General features: G+C 41.0%; 1 protein-coding gene across 9 annotated transcripts in view; it reads left to right on the top strand.

Moving 5' to 3' along the window:
• Positions 1 to 18,080, top strand: part of POLA1 (DNA polymerase alpha 1, catalytic subunit) — a 390,759-nt gene that overhangs the window by 58,685 nt on the left and 313,994 nt on the right. The window lies entirely within an intron of this gene.

The raw sequence follows: 18,080 nt of genomic DNA, 5'->3' as shown, positions 1-18,080 counted from the left end.
CCAAAAAGTTTGCTGCCTAATAATACAGCTTCAACTATCCCTTTCTTAGGACAAATTTGAGACATATGCTTTTAAGTAAGGATTCATTCATTAATCCATTTTGTGTATGTGTGTGTAATTATTGAGCATCTGCTGTATGCCAGGGATTGTTCAAGGTACCAGGGATAGAGTGTTGAGCAAGACATAAAAAGTCCCCGTGTTGTGAGGCTCATATCTACCTAGGGCAGGAGGTGTAGAAAGGGCTTGGGGTGGAGAGAAGGTCATTTGGGAAATCAGACTTTAAATAAGTGAATAAGCAAATATAAAAAATAAGAGAATACGATAGAAGTAATGTTATGCAGATAATTAAAACAGAGTGGTCAGTTGAACACTGTTAAGGTGGCTGGCTGGCTTAGCTTGGTCAAGGAAGGGTTCTTTAGGAGGTAACATGAATGAGGCCTGTGACATAAGGGAGCTAGTTTTCTTGTAGATATATTAAGTTGGAGTGTGAGGGAAAGGAATAAGTCAAGGAGGATGCCTCCATTTTTGTCTTTTAGTTGGTTAGCTAGCGAAACCATTTATTAAGAAGGGGAAATCGAGAGAAGTTCTATCTTGGATATGTTACCTTTGAGGGTTGTAATAGATCTGTAGGCATTTTAAGTAGGCAGCTGGATGTACAAATTCCTAATTTCACAAACATTATCGGAACTGGAATTACAGATTTAGAATAACTGGTTTTAGAAAGATGGGCTACATACGGAGGTGCTGTCCCTTTGTAAACACTAAAAGCTTCATCTGCTTTAGGACCATGTGCATGGATTTTTCTTAGTTTGTAAGAGAATAGTTATATTAGATATTAAATTCTATTTAGCTCTAGTAAAATACTGCTTTCTGTCAGGGGATTTAAGACTACTTGGTCTTAAGGAGGTAGTGGTTATAGGCAGAATACTCATGCAGGGGACCTGGAGTCAGAATCTTCTATAGAGTAGAGGTCAGCTCATTACAGCTTAACCCACTCCAGTGTTCTTGCCTGGAGACTCCCAGGGCCGGCAGAGCCTGGTGAGCTGCCGTCTATGGGGTCGCACAGAGGCGGACACAAATGAAGCGACTTAGCAGCAGCAGCATTACAGCTTATGGGCCCAATCCAGCCTGGCGTCTGTTTTTATAAATAAAGTTTTATTGACACATCGTCACACTCATTCACTGAAGTATTGTCTGTAGGTACTTTTGCAGTACAGTGGAAGAGTTGAGTAGTCAAGATGGAAATCTGAATGACCTGCAAAGCCTAAAATATTTACTATCTGGCTCTTTAAAAAAATACAAAGCTGACCCCTGCTTAGAATCTAGGCTCAGTTCAGTTAAGTTCAGTTGCTCTGTCGTGTCCGCCTCTTTGTGACCCTATGAACCGCAGCACACCAGGCCTCCCTCTCCATCACCAACTGCCGGAGTCTACCCAAACCCATGTCCATTGAGTCAGTGATGCCATCCAGCCATCTCATCCTCTGTCGTCCCCTTCTCCTCCTGCCCTCAATCTTTCCCAGCATCAGGGTCTTTTCCAATGAATCAGCTCTTTGCATCAGGTGGCCAAAGTATTGGAGTTTCAGCTTCAACATCAATCCTTCCAGTGAACACCCGGGACTGATCTCCTTTAGGATGGACTGGTTGGATCTCCTTGCAGTCCAAGGGACTCTCAAGAGTCTTGTCCAGCACCACAGTTCAAAAGCATCAATTCTTCAGCGCTCAGCTTTCTTTATAGTCCAACTCTCACATCCATACATGACCACTGGAAAAATCATAGCCTTGACTAGATGGACCTTTGTTGGCAAAGTAATGTCTCTGCTTTTTAATATGCTGTCTGGGTTGGTCATAACTTTCCTTCCAAGGAGTAAGCGTCTTTTAATCTCATGGCTGCAATCACCATCTGCAGTGATTTTGGAGCCCAAAAAAAAGAAAGTCAGCCACTGTTTCCCCATCTATTTGCCATGAAGTGATGGGACCAGATGCCATGATCTTAGTTTTCTGAATGTTGAGCTTTAAGCCAACCTTTTCACTCTCCTCAAGAGGCCCTTTAGTTCTTCTTCACTTTCTGCCGTAAGGGTGATGTCATCTGCATATCTGAGGTTATTGATGTTTCTCCCGGCAATCTTGATTCCAGCTTGTGCTTCCTCCAGCCCAGTGTTTCTCATGATGTACTCTGCATATAAGTTAAATAAGCAGGGTGAGAATACACAGCCTTGACGTACTCCTTTTCCTATTTGGAACCAGTCTGTTGTTCCGTGTCCAGTTCTAACTGTTGCTTCCCTACCTGCATGCAGGTTTCTCAAGAGGCAGGTCAAGTGGTCTGGTATTCCCATCTCCTTCAGAATTTTCCACAGTTTCTTGTGATCCACACAGTCAAAGGCTTTGGCATAGTCAATAAAGCAGAAATACATGTTTTTCTGGAACTCTCTTGCTTTTTCGATGATCCAGCGGATGTTGGCAATTTGATCTCTGGTTCCTCTGCCTTTTCTAAAACCAGCTTAAACATCTGGAAGTTCACTGTTCACGTATTGCTGAAGCCTGGCTTGGCGAATTATGAGCATTACTTTACTAGCGTGTGAGATGCGTGCAATTGTGCGGTAGTTTGAGCATTCTTTGGCATTGCCTTTCTTTGGGAGTGGAATGAAAACTGACCTTTTCTAGTCCTGTGGCCACTGCTGAGTTTTCCAAATTTGCTGGCATATTGGGTGCAGCACTTTCATAGGATCATCTTTTAGGATTTGAAATAGCACCACTGGAATTCCATCACCTCCGCTAGCTTTGTTTGTAGTGATGCTTCCTAAGGCCCACTTGACTTCACACTCCAGGATGTCTGGCTCTAGGTGAGTGTGAGTGATCACACCATTGTGATTATCTGGGTCATGAAGAATCTAGACTAGAAGTATGTACTAGCACTTTGAGATGATGAAAACGTTCTCCATATGCAGTATTAAGTGTAGTGGCTGCTGAGCACAAGTGCCTAGTGAGTGCTTGATAGCGGGCTACTGTCAGCCAGCTGAGGGAGTAGAGTTTGAGTTTTTGTATAATTATAATTAAAATTAACCTCAAATATCCATGTGGCTAGTGAACTGCTGTATTGGATGGTGGAGATCTCGCTGTCAAGAAATGAACAGGACGTTGAGAGCTGTTCTTCTGTAGGGAGCCCAATCTCAAAGAGGGCACAGTGAGGGAGGGCAAGACAGGTATTGGACACCAGCACTACGTGAGACACTTTCAGATGCATTCTTCAGTAAGACCCCATAAGAATCAATTGATAGAGGTAATAGTGTTCCCATTTTGCTGATTAGAAAGCTAATAAACTCAGAGGTGAAGTGTAACAAGTGACTTATTTGAATGGGAATCCAGGTCTTCCTGATTTGAAAGCTCTTGCTGCATGAAGGTTGTGTGCTCGCTACATCTCAGGATGGCTTTCCTGACTGCTGCTTTGTATTCTACCTCTTATTCCTAGAAGAACGCCTTTTTTCAATACTTATCTCGAGGCACTAGCCTTTTTTCCTTGGGAAGATATAGGTATTTTAGGGGCTTATTGAAATGAAGGAATGATGTCTTCATTTTCTTAGGCTAAGTTTACTTTAAAATTATTTAAATTTTATTTCTGTGTATGTATCCAGTGGCTTCTGATAGAATACCATCTTATTTTTGTATTAGAAAATGCACTCACTATGCCCCAACTGGGTGATAATACATGGGTTGACTATTGAGATTGGATCAAGGTTACTCTTAAGTTTCTCACGAGAGGCAATAGTTGACAATTTACTCCCTTGGAGAGTGCCTCTTGCTGTTGGGAAATCCCTGTTGTTACATTTTCTGCATTGGCTCAGAAATCCACACGCTTAAAAGGGCACTGTTGATAATGATAAGCCCCAAATTTGTCCAATGATCTCCCCCACTCCCCTAATCCATTGTACTTTAAGGGCAGTATTTTTGTTTAGCTCAATTTTTAATAGGGATTTGAAACTCAATTTTTATTTTTCTGTTATATAAAATGGAACAGTAACAAATCTTACTAAATATTTTGTTAAAAAAAACCCTACTCTCCCCACTAAAAAAAGAATTTTAGACAAATCTAGAAATAATCATGTGTGGTTTAAATTCTTGGTTTCTGCTTTCCCCTTGTCTCTTTCCCCTTTGATTATTCCCACAAATAAAAAATACAGCAACTGTGGGAAATGGGCCTTTAAAGTAATGTGAGGTTAATGAGAAATAATAATTACACAGTTGCTTCCTGGAAATCTTATTTGAGAAGAGGATTCAAAGCCACGTACAGAAATTATTTCCTATAATAAAATTGATTGTAATGTATTGGTGATAATTATTATTAGCACTGGCGGATGGAAGTATTTTATGTGATAATCTGTCTTTAGGTTTACTGTTACTTTCCATATGTTAGGTCTTTGTGAATTCAAGAATCGTTTGATTATTGAAGAGGTAGGAGGAATGAAGTGTAAAAAGAGTCAGTTTGCTGAATTTTGGAATATTTCTGTGACTTATCAAACTTGTTGTTTTTGTACTAAGAGTAGACCGAGTAATAGAGTAACCTGAAAATCCTAGAAGTTGATTGCTTTTAAAATCCTTGTAGGATAAATTAGATTAAGGTTCAAGTAGAAATTAATGAGAAGGAAACCTGGTAGTATGTCACCTGAAAAGATTGTAACATTTCGCATTTGAATATGGATTAATACACAGTCTGGGGAGGCCTTAAGCCCCCCTCCCCTCTTGTATTTTTAAGTCTATTTTGTGTGTGCTCAGTTTGTTGGAATCATGCAGGTTTGGCTCTGGTGACCTAATAATTTCTGTAATCAAATGTATTATGGCTGCTAGAGTACTCAGAGTAATTACTAATTGTACTTTTAAAAACAGGTTTATAATAAAAATGCTAATAGTTATGTCAAATGGACATCAATATTGTCTTTTCCCAGGTGTGATCTTTCACACTTAAACTCTTCTATGATTTTTAATTGCTCAGTGGTAGAGGAATTAGTTAATGGTTAAGGAATTATATGAGGGAGCTCATAGCGTGCAGGTTATTTAAAAATAATGAACTCAGTGTTTCCAGAGAAGTAATATGGAAAGTTAGTTGATAGATATTCAGAAGTGAATCTACATAAATACCATCTATATTTGTGTTTGCTCTCAGTGTATTTGTAGAGACATAAAAAAGATACTGGGTAAGTTGATAGCACTAAGTGGACGTATATTTTAAACCACAGAGAAAACAGACTAGGTAGTCAAGTGACTAGTGTGGTAATTGAAGTGATTGTTCACTAGATGGCGATAGACACCCTGAGATCATTAATCAATTAAGGCTTTATACTGTGAACAATAGTGAAGGCCATTTAGTGACACAAATGTGTCCAGATTTTTCACTTTTATTAACTTGGAACTATTAAAGGACCAAAGGATTGTAATAGTCTAATCTATTTAGTGTTTAAAATAATGATGGTCTTTGAATAATAAGTTTTGTTGATAAGATCAATCATTTAATGTATCATAGCAAGCTAATTCTTCTATCAAAGCAAAATTCACACTTCTGGCCATGGGGTTACAATACATAACTCCCTTGGTCACAGTATTAGGCCATCTCAATCTAAAGAGAATTGAAATGATTTTTACGTGTAATTTTGCCTCTTTGAATTTGTTGGGGTTTTTTTGAGGGATTTTTAACTTACTCTGTACTTATAAACATACTCATTGCATAATTCTTAGTGTAATGGTAATATTTGTCTTTATGGAATAATTAGTACTTATTGATGTTAGTATTGTTTTATTTCTGCACTCTGTTATTTCTGTGCCCTTGAGAAAATGATTTTTGGTCTGGATTTCTGATTGCATTTTAAAGTGAATGTGTGCTCTAATGTTTGGGTGTAGAGCCCGTGCGTTTTCATTTTCTCACCCAGTAGGCTAAAATGAGTCCTTTGCCAGCCTGCTTGCCAACTAGTTGTAGACTGCCTAGCTTTTAGTTGCGTTTGGAGCTGAAATTTGGGCAGTTGAAAAATGTGTCCAAATCATCGCACGAAAACACCGCAGTCTGGGCAAGCCTTCCTGGGAGTCTCTAGGCCATGTGCTAGTGCCTGTCAAGAGCCCTTCAAAATGGCCCTGGGATGGAGGGCTGGCTGTAGCCTTCGTTGATGTCAGTGGCAAAAGAGAATGAGTAAATAGGCAGAATCTTATAATTAAGTGCTGAAGGAGGCTTTTTGATTTATCTGCAAATGAGCAAAATTTTCTCGTTTCCAATCTCTTTTCTTTAAAAAGCCTAGTTTTAACAAATTAAATGCGATAAAATATTGTAGAGACAACTGAAGACCCTTTCCTCCATACCCTCTCTCATTTCTTTCTTCTTTTGAGGTACCTGCCCTCTCAGGTTAGTTTTGTCCTTTCTGCCCAGGGGTTTTTTGCTTTCAGAACAGATAATGTGAACCTGTATATGTGGTGCCATTTATGTGTCATGCTGTACATGTGTTTTTGCAGTTTGCCAAAAACAGTAGGAGAAAGTACCTATTCTGTACACCAGTGTTTAAGCTGGTCCATGTTGATACAGTTTCAGACTTGGTTTATTCATGTTACTTATTGTGTAATATTTCAGTGAATAAATATAGCACAGGATATTTTTCCTCCAGTTGTCCATGTTTTTAGGTTTAATTCTTTGCTACTGCAAATAGTGCTATAGTAGACAGTGCCACCTGTGTGAGAGTTTCTCTAGGGTATTACTAGGAGTGGAGTTTGCACAGCCATAAGCAGTATATGACATTTTATTAGTGGGAGCAGTCATTTAATTTATCGTGGCAAGCTAATTCTTTCAAAAAGTTAAATTCATCATATTTATGGCCATGGGGCTATGATACATGACTTCTTCAGTCACAGAATTAGAGGTTAATTTAAAAATTGTTGTTTTGTTGTTTAGTTGCTAAGTTGTGTCCAATTCTTTGCAACAAAATGGACTGTAGCCCCCCAGGCTCCTCTGTCCATGGGATTTTCCAGGCAAGAATACTGGAGTGGGTTGCCATTTCCTACTCCAGGGGATCTTCCTCACCCAGGGGTTGAACCCCCATCTCCTACATTGGCAGGCAGATTCTTTACACTTGGCCACCAGGGAAGCCCAGTTTAAAAATAGTTGGGAATAATTTTGCTATTCAGTTTTACCTTTTTGAATTTGTTATTTTTCTGTTGAGGGATCTTAGACTTCTTATGTACTTGTAAACATACTTGTTGCATAATTCTTAGTGTTCCACATCTTTGCTACCACTGGTTATTATCAGAATTAAAATTTTTGCCAGTCTCATGAGTGTGAAGTGATACCTCAGTGTGATTTTAATCTACATTTCCTCAATATTAAGGTGAGCATCCTTTCATGTGTTTTAACTCTTCAGTTTTCTTTTTTCAGTGTGATTTGCTTGTGCATGTATGTCTTGTTTCACTGAATTGTATGTCTCTTAAGTATTCTTAGATCAGAAGCTAATTCTTGTTTGGTCATTTTTGTTACAAATACCTTTTAGTCTGTGATTTATTCTTTAACTAGTTGTTGTCTTTTCTTGTGCAGAAATTTTAAAAACTTATTATCACGTATTTGATTTTCCCCCACTTGTATACTGTTTGTTTTTTCTTATGAGATCTTTCCCTCCTCCAATGACAGAGACATTCTGTCTTATTTTCTTCTAAAATTTGCAGGCTTTGGCTTTTCTTATTTAGGTGTTAAATCCTTCGTGGAATTATTTTTAAGGATCGTGTACAGAAGATTGTATTTGTCTAACTGTATTTGTCTTCTTTGCTTCCTGTGGAGTTATTGAACCTGTTCTTCTATTCTAGGGATTGATAACCTATAAATCATGGGTTCACTCCTGTCTGCTGCCTATTTGGTGTAAAGAAAATTTTATTGGACCACAGCCACACCCACTTGTTATGGCTGCAGTTGTGCTCCGTTAGAATGGCAGAACTGATTAGTGCCCAGAGAGACTGAATGACCTGCAAAGCCTAAAATATGTACTTTCTGGGCCTTTACAGAAAAAGTTTGTGGACCTCTGATCTATTAATCAAAGAGAGTCACGTGTAATGTTGAAAGTTTGTTTGCATTTTTCTATGAACGAATTTTTTGGCCAACTCAATAGAAAAGTCACTCTCATTTCTAACAGTAGCAGTCATAGTAGGTTAAAGTGGAGGAAAGTGCACTACAAGTAGGAAGAAGGAAGGGAAATGATCTTTTGGACATCTATAAAACCTGGATTTTGAGGTTTCATTTGTTTATATTGTCATATGAGAACTTTTCATAGAAGCAGAGGGAATGTCTGTGACTCCTCTTAAGTTGTATGTGACATTTTGTGTGTCTGCATATGTGTGCTTTTCAGGGGGAAAGGGTGCATAGCATTTATGAGAGTCTCACAGGACACTGTGATACAGAAATACTAAAGAACTGCTGAGTCTTGTATTTCATTTCTGCCCTCTACTATAGGTTGAGAGGACACTTTAGTCTTAAAAATATATGTTTTTGTCACATGGCAGTATGAAGAATTTTCTTGCCAGACCAGACTGGTGGAAACTGCGTGGGTGGTAGGAGGGAAGAGTTCTAATTCTGTCTCCAGAATTTTAATAGCCACATTAAGACTACTTTTAACTTCAGCTGACCTACTAACATTTTGATTTTTTTTAGTATAAGAAGATAATTTCTCTTAAGGCTGAAAATGAAGGTTTAATATATTTTGGCAGAATATATTTAATGTTAAGAAAAGTAATATCTCTTTTTCAGTGATCACAGATCACTTACCACTTTGAAGTTGTTTACATTGTACAATTCTAAGCCGGAAAAACTTTTAATTCCCTTTTTATTGTTGTAATTCAGGGATGTTTGGGTTCTAAATTCTTTTCAGTTCTTCATACTGTTCTACCTTGTTAATTCACATCTACTAATTCAGAATTGGTGGTAATTCAGATGGAATGAGTTGAAACTTCATAGTACAAATTAATGGTAATTTTAGAGCTAAGGTTCTTTTTATATACTTTTAACTTTTATAGAAACACCTGTTTTCAGTCAAGCAAGAGGCATCCTAACTGCAGATTATTTATATTAATGAACTTTTACTAAATAACATCTATATTTGCTTGTCTATTTGTCTGTATCCTTTCTGAAACTGGTGAAAGTATTGTTGGTAAATATACAGCTAAGTAGAGGACATACTTTGGAAATACCCCCATGTAAGGCCAGTTCCAATTATGATAAATTAGACATTCAATAATTTGAGAGAAGTACAGTGACAAAGAATTTCAAATATATAGAATAATTTGTTCTGTATAAATGCAGTATTGCATTTATAGAGACAGGTTGGTTACATTTAGGCCTGGTTTGCATTTATATATTTGGAAACACATAATATTTCTTTCAAGTACCTAAAACATTAGACTTTTAAAAATAAACTGAGAAGAATCTTCTCTCTTAATGATTGGAACCTATCACCTCAAAGATGCCTGAGCATGTGGTTTTGTGTGCTCTTGGGTTTTGGACATTGCAAGGGTATGGGTTTAGGAGGACACAGGCGGTTAATGTTAGAGGCAGCTGGGAAAAGGGAGTCAAAGTCAAGTCCTGCCTGTGAACCAGCCTGGGTCTTTGTCAAGAAGACCTCCAAAAAAAAAAAAAGAAGAAGACCTCCCAACCCTCCCCACACAGTGTACCCTTGGGTGTCAGCAGCAGACAGGTGGTCCTGGGGCTGTGTGGACTGGCCTTTTCCCTCTTCAGAGTCTTCTCAGTTCTAACCTTAAAAGTGTCAGGATTTATTTCATTAAGGAAGGTGGAATTTCCTTATTCCCAATCAAAAGTAGGGCCTTTTTTTTTTTTTTTTTAAAAAAAAGCTTTTTAAAAATTTTATTTTGGCTGTACAGGAGCTTTTCTGTAGTTGCAATGAGCAGGAGCTTCTCGCTAGTTGCAGTGTGTGGGCTTCTCATTGTAGTGGCTTCTCTTGTTCAGAGTATGGGCTCTAGGGCATGCAGGCTTCAGTAGTTGCAGTGTATGGGCTCAGTAGTTGCAGCTCCTGGGCCCTAGAGCACAGGCTCAATAGTTACGGTGCACAGGCTTAGTTGCTCCTCAGCATGTGAGATCTTCCAACCCAGGGACTGAACCTGCATCTCCTTCATTGGCAGGCAATTCTCTACCAGTGAGCCATGAGGGAAGCCTTAGGGCCTTTTTAAAAACCCACACGTTGGAAGTTTTGGCACTAGATTTCGGGATGGGTCTGTAAAAAACTAGTGTGGATACTTAAAATTTTTCTCTTAATTGACCAAAAAAGAGAAAAAAAGCCTGCAGCCTCAGATCGTTGCTATATTCTCCAGTCTCCCCTTGTGTTCGCTTTGTTGGGAATCACTATGTCTGTGTTTTGGTGTTCGCCCAGCACTCAGCCCTGTGCCCCACACAGTGGATGCTAGTTTGCTGTGACCCTGGGTTCATGCTGACTTAGAAGTTTCTGCAGTTATAGATGGCTGGATGCATTTTTAATATAGGATCTTGATTTTTAAGCCTAATTTGATAAGAATTGCCTGGATACTCAGAACAAAAAAAAAGAATTCTTTATACATTTGGACTAGGCCACGTTCATTTGAGAAGACAGGGGTGGTATTTTTGCTTCGACATTTTGCCCATTTAATTACTGAAACCACAGGGAGGTGGCTGAGGATGAGGAGATAAATATTATTATCAGACTAACCTTGTGTTGGCACCGCTGATCTCTGCTCAGGCAGGTTGAGTCTCATTACTGTGACTTGAATCACAGAAACTGAGGCCTGGAAATCTTCCTTTCTTCCCCACCCTCCACCACAATGAGTGACTTCCTGTTAACCCAAACTCATTCCTCTTTCTACTTATGTGAACATTTTCTATAAACCTGTTTTGGTGTTTGTTTCTTTTTCATGAGCTGCGTGTTATTTGACAGGTGTTCTGCAGCTCCTTGCTTTGGCAGTGAACCAAGATGACAGAGCAGTAATGATTTCAAAAGGGCCATTCCCTCCTTGTTAAGACACAAAAAGAAAAGTGTGAAGTTATTAACCACTATTCACCAGTGGCATAGAAACTGGCGTAAGTTTAATTGTCTGGTTCCACAGTCAGCCTGCCTAGATAATTTCCTGGATAATGCTACTCCTAAGGAAAGGGGAAAATATCATATAACTTTGCTTTTTTTTCTCTCACATCCTTCCCCCCACCTCTTCCACAAATTGCAGATATGAATGGATTATAGAGAAAGGATTGTTATTATGTTAGTCGCTGAGTTGTGTCTGACTCTTTGTAACCCCATGGATTGCAGATAGCCTGCCAGGCTTGTCTGTCCATGGGATTCTCCAGGCAAGAATACTGGAGTGGGTTGCCATTTTCTTCTCCAGGGGATCTTCCTGACCCAGGGATCAAACTTGTGTCTCCTGCTTTGCAGATGGATTCTTTACCACCGAGTCACCTGGGAAGCCCAGAGAAAGGGTTACTGTGAACCCAAAATACTGATCTTTCCTCCAGCTTTTCCTTTCCTCATCTGCCCAGGTAGTAGATTTACGGGCGATGTGGTCGCACTCCACAACCTTGCAGGTTTCCCCAACCCCCAAACGGGTCAGCCACCCCCGTGTTTGAATTTGACGGTGTATAAGATGTCACCACACCATCTCCTGGCTTCAGCCATGCTGGGGACACTTCTTGTTAATTGGAAGAACCTGCTTTTGACAGCCCATGCTGTCTGGTGGCCTGTGCACACTCTTCTCAACAGTACAGTTAGACCCTTCAAAGATACATCCATCTTACATTTAAAAGCAAAACAAGCCAGTTGGATTTATTATGGCTCAGGACTGGTTAACTGAGGGCAGACTAATAGAGTTGGTGCCTTCTGTTGGCATTTCATCACTTCAGTAGGCAAGCGTGAGCCTGTGTCAATTTGCCATATCATAAATATGGTGTGAAATTACACTGAGCTGAGTTTGGTAAGTTGTGGGAGTTTTGGAAGGCGGGTAGAAGAGCGGCTTTCTGTATGTGTGTATGTGGTAAGAAGCTGTTTGATTTTAAGCCAGAGATTCCTGAGCCCTGTAGTCATCGCTTTAGAAATTTTGTACCTACTTTGTAATGTAGTGCCAGTGTCGGGTTGTACAGCTGTCCTCGTTTCCTTTTTGTTACGAATTTTTGTGGCTCAGTTGGTGTCCCTTTTAAACTTGAATGTGTTAGATTCTCAGAATTTCAGTTTTTTCTTTGAGAGTTCCCTCCCTCTTTTAAGAAAGCAAAATGAACTAGAATGTAACTGAAGTGAATCTCTGTGCATTTTGAAAAGAACAGTAAAGCATGAGTGATTTCCAGAAATGATTCATGCATGGTGTTTTGAATTACTAATTGTGATTTGCAGGTTTGGGTTTAGTTTTTCTAGTACCTATTTTTATTGACTTTGTTGTTTTACATTTAACAGAAGATTGGCTCTTTTGAGGCTAGTGGTGAGAGTTTTGCCTTAGGGCTAAAAGTTGAGTGGGGATGGGAGTGGAGCAGAGGTATTAAGTTTCTGTCATAATTTGGAGTGTTAGACACTTGGCTATATTTGTTTCAGGGGCTTTTCGCCCCTGCTAACTTAGCCACAGGCTATATTTTCAGCCCTGTGCAGGAGGAGACTGTGCCTTCCACAGGCAGGGAGGAGGAGGCTTGAGGAGGGGGCACTTGGGGAAAGGAATAAGCTCATGGTCTATTAATAATGTGCATTGTTCTTAAGGCCACATGTAATATTTCTGTGCACCCGCCGATAGGGTAGGGTATATGGTCTATTCAAGTTGAACTGTGTGGCACAATGCAATGGTTGAATCACATGAAAAATCTGAATTTCTTCTTTAATGGTGTCCTGACGGGGCAGAAAAAAACAACTTGTTTTCAGAAGATTGGCTTAGAGCAGATGAATATCTTTAATTCAATTACTGATTCTTGCCTCATAGCCAGAAATTCTTCAAGTAGCATTTGCTGAGTGTGTCCCACAGAGGGAAATGGAGACAAATGACATTGCTTGTGACCTGCAGGCTTGAGGCGAAAGCCTTAGGTAATGATTCCAGTAAAACTAGAGCTAGAGCTTGGGAGGCCGAACTCGTGATTCCGTAGTAGAAAACAAGAGAAAGGATCTGCCATAGATGAAGACACCACGTGAAAAAGCCTGAATGTCTGCTGAAGGAAGCCTGGGCTGGAAACATGGGTGCCAAGCTCACTCACTGTGTGTTTTCTTTGTTTGACTTTGAGTAAGTCCATCCCGTGAGCCTCTGTCTTCATGTGTCAGAGGGTGCTAGTTGACGACGTCTGCTGCTGCATACTCCAGTCTCAAAGCACGTTACCCTCGGAAAGCCCGTGTACCATGGTCTCTTGTCACAAATGCAGAGGAAGGTGCCAAACCCCCACCCAGTGTTGGGCCTGGTACTGGTGTGTTGGGGACACGGTGGTAAATCTGAGAGTTCAATGGCCTTATCCTCATGGGATTTTATTCTAGTAGCAGAGAGCCAGTAAGCACATTGTCCAGTGAATAATCATGCTGACCCAGGAGAAAATAAGTGCTAAGGCATGGAACAGGAATTTTTGAATGCTGATAGCAAAGGCCCTCTGAAGAATCAAAGCACCCAGACTGAAGAATCTGAGGTTTCCTGAGCATGTGACACTCAAGCTGAGGTCGGGAATGTGTGTGCAGGAGTTAAGCTAAAGAGTTAGAGGGGTCACCATTCTAGGATGAGGGATGACTTGTGCAGAGGTCCCGTGGTGGGTGGAAGCGTTATGTCATCAGGAACTGAGAGAAGGCTGCTGGAGCTGGGCGGAGTGTAGGGGGGGAGAGGGGAGTGATGGGAGGTGAGGTTGGAGAGGAGGACAGGGGCCACACTGTGCAGGCCTAGCTGGCCATGTTGAACAAGGGGTGGGTGTTAACAGGTCCTTTGTGGGATGGAGGGATTGACTCCTGTTTACATTTTGCGATGATCATTCTAGCTGAGTGAGTTGGAAGGGTCTGAGTGGATGAGGGAAACTAGTTAGTCGGCTTTTATTAAGATACTCCAGGCAAGCGATGGTGGTAGCTTGGCTGGTGTGATGGCACCCAAGACAGGTAGAAGACACCGACATGATGTGTAAGAGAAGAAGAATCAGTAAAACCTGGCGGCATCCTGGATATTGAGCTTAGGATGGGAAAGATACCTAGGTCAACTTCAGGAGAACTCCTGACCTGCTGAGTTGTGCAGGCTGACAGATGGCAAGCCTTTCACTGAGGTGAGGAGTGTTGGGAGATGCCTGTGATTGGGCCCAGGGGAGGGAAAGATGAGCAGTCTGATATTGGACATGTTTGCTTTGAGGTGGTAGGATATAAATTTGGGGATCATTTGGTGAATTGAGATAAATTTAGCCATGGATGTGGATGGATTACTTGGGGAGAGGAGAGAGTAGAAAGAAAAGTGGGCATAGGGTTCCTTCCGTCTTTAGATCCCCAGTGTGGAATGGCCTGGAGGAGGCACCACAGAAGGAGAAAGGCAGGAACACGACGTGTTGTGGGAGCCAGGGAAGAGCATTTCAGGGAGGAGGTGGGTGACTATCAGAAAGAGACGCTGGTGATAGGCTTGAAAATTTTGGAGACATGGAGGCGATCGATGATTTCGGTTGGAGATGTTTGACTGCATCTGTGGCAGTGATCAGAATTGCTGTGGGTAGATACCTTTAAAAATTTTTTTTTGTAGTTTTAGCTTTTTTCCCCCCGAAAATGTAAAAATCGAATTTCATACACTGCAAAAAACTTTTAAACTGAACAAACAAATATGAAAGTGCATTCTCTTCTGAGGGTTGTTTCTAATATTTCATAGGCCACTTCAGTGTAGATTATGTACAGTGAAACCCTTTGTAAAAAGCCACGACCTTCCTGTGGCATGCTAACAGGGATGGACCTTGAAGTCAGGACACTCAGTGAAATGAGCCCCTCACCAAAGACGAGAACTGCAGGATCCTGTGGGGAGATATTCTCATTCTCCCCAGTTTATAGATGAGGGATTTGAGGCCCAGAGAAGTAGCTTGTGAAATACCTTAGCTAAGTGGCAGCGCTGGAATCCAGGCCTCTCCTCCCCACCCTACCCGCCAGGTACACGCATCCCAGCCTGCTTCTCCACCTGCTGGTTTTATAACCTCTCCGAGCCTCAGGTTCCTCTTTTTTTTCATCATGGTAACTATCCAGTGACTTCCCAGGTGGCTCTATTGGTAAAGAATCTGCCTGCCAATGCGGGAGACACAGGTTCAGTCCCTGGGTCGGCCAGATCCCCTGGAGGGAGAGCATGGCAACTCAGTAAATGTGACCTTGGCTGTGGGGGTGCCCTCCCTTCAGAGCCACTCTTACCCCGTCTACATTTTTCTCTCTCGAATGCTGAAAAGTCTAATAAGGCCAGTTTATAGGCTGTTTGCCAAACTATTTTCTGTTGTGTTTTTACTTTGCTGTTTCTTCTGCATTTTGTGCTTTTGTCCACCCACACCACTAATTTCGGCTGCCTCTTTCTCAAAACTCATTTTGCCTGAGTGATTTACTCTGACCTCCCTCACTTTTTGACTCAGTGACTTCAGCTTACCTTTACTCTTAAGAGTTTGATGTTCCTGAGTTTGATAAGTCTTTTCGTTTAATTTTACTGTGTAGATTCAGGAGCCTGCAATGTTTTTTCACGTCCTTCAGCAACAAGTAGTAGTTGACACGAAGTGGCAAACACCAGCCTTTTATGTAATATTTAAGAACTAGTTGTCTTTCCTGTCACTTCTTAGCCCAGTCCTAAGATGCAGTTGGGCTTCCCAGGTGGCGCTAATGGAAAAGAACCTGCCTGCCGATGCAGGAGATATAGGAGATGCAGGTTCGATCCCTGGTTTGGGAAGATCTCCTGGAGGACAGCATGGCACCCACTCGAGTAATCTTGCCTGGAGAATCTCATGGACGGAGGAGCCTGGTGGGCTACAGTCCATGAGGTTGCACAGAGTCAGACATGACTGAAGCGACTTCGCATGCGCAAGATTCAGTTCGTAGTGACTCCTGCCAGTCTTACCTTCAGAATAGCCAGATTCATCCATTTTGCTCCACGGCCACTGCCACCCCCTCTCCTAGTTCAGAGCCACCGTCCCTGGCCAGGATCACCACAGCAGCCTGCCTTTGGTGTCCTTCTTCCACTCTTGCCTCCTCTGATCTGTTCTCCATGCTGGTGATCTGTATTTTTAATATGTGATTGCATCACGTCCCTTCCAGTGGCTTCCGTCTCAGTTCACCTTGACCTCGTGGGTCCTTCTTGGGTTGTTTCATCTCTCCAGTCACCTTCTGTGCTCCCAGCCTGCTGCCCTCCCCACCCCCGCTTTCCCACAGCTCATAGGGGCTACATTTTCTTTTGAGTTGCACACACACGTTCACGGCTGTCCCTCCTTCTGTCCCTCTGTAGAGCCCTTGTGCTCTGGGCGCCGCTGCTGGAGCCCTCCTGCCCAGCTGCATTTTGCTTTCATTGGGTCTGGGATTACATGGTACTTTCTTGGTCCTCTATCTAAATAGGTCCAGTCACCCCACTCCACCTCTCATTTAAAAAAAATTTTTTTTTAACTTTCTACCATTTACTTAGGCTGTGCTGGGTCTTTATTGCTACATGTGGGCTACTTTCTAGCTGCGGCTCCCAGGCTCAGTAGTTGTGGTGCACAGGCTTAGTTGCTCCGAGGCATGTGGGATCTTCCCAGAGCAGGGATCAAACCCAAGGCCCCTGCACTGGTAAGCGGATTCTTAACTACTGGACCACCAGAGAAGTCCCTCCTCCTCTCATTTTTAAATAAAAGTTTTTTTTTTCTTTTTTTCCCGCTAAGTTTCATAGAGTAAAATAACGTATTTGTGTAGCCATCTTCCAGAACGGATACATGTTAAGATTTTCTTCTAATTGCAGCTTTTCTTTAAATAAAAGAAAAGTCTTACTAACAGTTAATACCCTCTGCATGCCTGCCCTTCCCATGTCTCCTCTTTTTCCTCTCCAGAGGCACCTGCTATTGTGAAGTTGATATGTATCTTTCCAAAATGGTGTGCTTTCCTTACCTTTGAATGTGCCCATTTCATGTGTGTAAATGATATTTCATATTTGAATTTGCAACTTGCTTTTTTGCTCAACGTTTATGTTTTTGAACTGTATTTGGGTTGATACATATAGATCTAATAATTGATTTGAACTGCTCTGTAGTATTCTATCTTACAAGTATTTTGCAATTTATTTTTCTATTTCCCTAGTAATGGTCATTTAGGTTGTTAATATTTCACTGCTATGGAACATAGACATTCCTGTATTTGTCTCTTTGTACATGTGTGTGAATTTCTCTGTTGTGTTCTTTTCTTGCTCAGTACCCTATTTCGTCCCCATTTTGCTACTCGTCATTCTGTACAAACTGACTTAATTTGTTTTCATGTTCACATTCATCTTCCTCATTAGACTGTGAGCCCCATTAAGGTAGGGAGTTTGTCTTATTCACCCCTGTCCACGTAGCACTTCACATGGACCTTGGCAGTTAGTAAATACTTGGTTGATTGATATTCGTTGTATTAATTCAACTACTTGCTTTCCATCTGTCTTGTATGCTTCATCTATAGTTTTTGATGATCAGTTTTAGACTTTTGAAGAAAGGTGAAAGCTGATAAATTGTCACTTCCTATGGGTAGTGAGTACAAGTGATTAGGTAAATCTGGTGTGGAAAGTTGCTGAGGAGAAACAAAGCTTTAAATCACTTGCTTTGGACTAAACCTTTTTTCATCTCAAAACTTGGAGGTGAAGGGTGACTTGGAGCCATACAGACTAGTTTTTGGTTATTAAAGGAACTACCTAGATCAGCTAAGGTCTCCTTCCACATCTGTAGTAGTATTTTTGGAGAGGTGAGGGGGTTTTGTATTTATATTCTAAAATCATTTTAATTGAAAATTAGAAAATAAAGAACTACTGTACACCTGTTGCTCTTTATTTTGGGATAGGACTTGTGGTATGCATAAATGACAGGGGCCATAGATAAAGAGATGCAAGATGAAATCAGACTGTTGATCTTCAGATTTTTTTGTAATTCTCATTTTTATTAGAGTCCATGA

Source organism: Giraffa tippelskirchi, chromosome X, assembly GCF_054371585.1.
Source record: "Giraffa tippelskirchi isolate mGirTip1 chromosome X, T2T-mGirTip1v1.2.pri, whole genome shotgun sequence".
NCBI lineage: Eukaryota > Metazoa > Chordata > Mammalia > Artiodactyla > Giraffidae > Giraffa > Giraffa tippelskirchi.
The sequence above is the reverse complement of the archived record's forward strand: the minus strand, read 5'-3'. Positions and strand labels throughout refer to the sequence as shown.